We start from the raw sequence: 2,842 nt of genomic DNA, 5'->3' as shown, positions 1-2,842 counted from the left end.
CATGGATGTGGTCTAAAGAAAGGCTTGCTAAATTCAAATAGTCGCCCCAATCAAAGTTTTTATTATGTTGTATGGAAGGAAAGATCGAATTTTCTCTACTTTCGGTGCCTCCTGATGAGCTCATTCAGCTTCATACTAGAGGAGATCAAAGAAGTATTCATTTCCTAAAAAATATAAAGGCATTTAATTCAATGTTTTGTTTTACACCAATGACCGGAAAAATTGACCGTGGGGTAAACAATGGGATTGCTCCTCCAATTTTTAAGCCTCGGTTCAAAACTACCATAGCATTGGTAGCTTACTTCCTCCGGATAGTCTGCGACCAACTATTGCCTAGCTATATATCTATAACACATAAAATAAGATTGATAATCGGATAGGCACACTTCGGTAATTTTCATGCAACCAATCAAATATTTTAGTTATTTTTTATATGTGAGAGAAAATAACATAAAATTTATTATTTTTTTTGCAGTTCCAATGAAGCTATAAATGAGCGGGATAAGAAAATTGTGGCAATATTAAGAAACATGCTAGACAAATATAATAGTTTGGCAAAGAGTTTTCGTTATGCGAGAGATAGGTACCAATAGAAAAATTGCACAAACATAAAGTTTAAGTTGATTAGTAAAAGGACTATAGATGGCAGGACATACAACTTGCCATTTGCATCTAAAGTGGCTGCATTGATTGTTGGAGATGTCGAACAACTAAGCAAAGATAGAGATATTATTATAAAGAGTCAAACTAGAAAGCTTCAACAGATTGATGTTTTTCACCCATCTTATTTAGCCTTGCAATATCCATTGTTGTTTTTGTATGGAGAGGATGAATTTTGTTTAGGTATTGCAACATCAGATTCTATCTCCGCTAGGCCCACAAAGAAAAACAAAACAATCACTTTGCGACAATTATTTGCTTTTCAACTACGTACAGAAAATGATGGGTGAATCTCCGTTAATTCTAAGATCAAAGAAATTATTCCAACAGTTTCTGGTAGATGCCTACACAATGGTGAAATCAGAGAGGTTAAAATCTTTTAGGTGTAAACAAACACTTGAGGGTTGACAAATACAAATGTCTACATGAAAGTCTTATAAATGGGAATGTAGATGCTGCAAGGCTTGGAAAAAGAATCATTTTTTCCTGTACTTTTACCGGTGGACCTAAGTACATGATGAATAACTGTAAAGATGTATTTGTAATTTGCAGATATGCAGGATATCCTAACTATTTTATCACTATGACCTGTAACCCTGAATAGGATGAGATAAAAAGAGAAGTGACTCCCATTGAATTAAAGGCAGAAGATCGCCTTGATATGTTGTGTCGAGTTTTCAAGATCAAACTTGATGGTTTGATTGATGACGTAAAAGAGGAAAAAATCTTTGGCAAAATTTTAGGATGTAAGTCTGTATTTATGCAACACCTTATTAAAATCTTATGTTGTAATATTTTGCTCATTTGTCTTTTCAATTTTTATATGTTTGCACTATAGAGTTTCAAAAGAGAGGACTTCTGCATGCACATATCCTTTTATTCATGAGTAACGAGTTCAAGCTACAAACACCAGATGACATAGACAAACATATAACAACTGAGATTCCTGATGAAAATGAAAGGCCAAATCTACATGGAGCTTTTCAAAATTACATGGTACATGATCCATGTGGTCTGTACAATAAGAATTCACCTTCCATAAAGAATGGATCATGTTCAAAGTTTTATCTCAAAGAGTTTAGACAGCAAACACTCATTGATTAAGTCGAATTTTCTAAATATAGGTCGAACAGTGAAGAAAATGGAATGTGTACTAAACAATAAGTTCATTGTTCCTTATAATCCAGAATTGTTGCTCAAGTTTGGGTGCCACATAAATGTGGAATACACATGCCAAACAAGTTCTATTAAGTATTTGTTTAAGTATGTACACAAGGACAATGACCATGTAACAACTACCCTATACAACACTGGTGATTCGTTAGAAGCCACACAAGTTGTTGACGAAATTAAGAATTACTACGATTGTATAGGTACATTTCGGCATGTGAGGCAGTCTGGTTTATTTGGATATGAAATCCAAAAGAAAGAACCATTTGTGATTAGACTTCTATTCCATTTGGAGGATGAGCTGGATATGATATGAAATCCCACTTTTCTTGCTTTCGACGATATGATATGAATATGCTCCAATTACAACCGGACCCGAACTGGATACACTGTGCATTATACCTCAACTGGTCACTGTTTACTATTTTGTACTCCGCAGCTCTCCTGATGCTGTATTGCTTAACTACTGATGAGCGGATAATTTATACGCTTTTTGGCATTGTTTTTAGTATGTTTCTAGTAGGATCTAGTTAGTTTTTAGTATATTTTTATTAGTTTTTAGTTAAAATTCACTTTTCTGGACTTTACTATGAGTTTGTGTGTTTTTCTGTGATTTTAGGTATTTTTTGGCTGAAATTGAGGGACCTGAGCAAAAATCTGATTCAGAGACTAAAAAGGACTGCAGATGCTGTTGGATTCTGACCTCCCTGCACTCAAAGTGGATTTTCTGGAGCTACAGAAGCCCATTTGGCGCGCTCTCAATGGCGTTGGAAAGTAGACATTCTGGGCTTTTCAGAAATATATAATAGTCCATACTTTGCCCAAGATTTGATGGTCCAAACCGGCGTTTAAAGTCACCATCAGAATTCCCAGTGTTAAACGCCAGAACTGGCACAAGAATGGGAGTTAAACGCCCAAACTGGCACCAAAGCTGGCGTTTAACTCCAAGAAGAGTCTCTACACGAAAATGCTTCAATGCTCAGCCCAAGCACACACCAAGTGGGCCCGGAAG

Source organism: Arachis duranensis, chromosome 4, assembly GCF_000817695.3.
Source record: "Arachis duranensis cultivar V14167 chromosome 4, aradu.V14167.gnm2.J7QH, whole genome shotgun sequence".
Taxonomy (NCBI): domain Eukaryota; kingdom Viridiplantae; phylum Streptophyta; class Magnoliopsida; order Fabales; family Fabaceae; genus Arachis; species Arachis duranensis.
Note: the sequence above shows the minus strand (reverse complement) of the source record.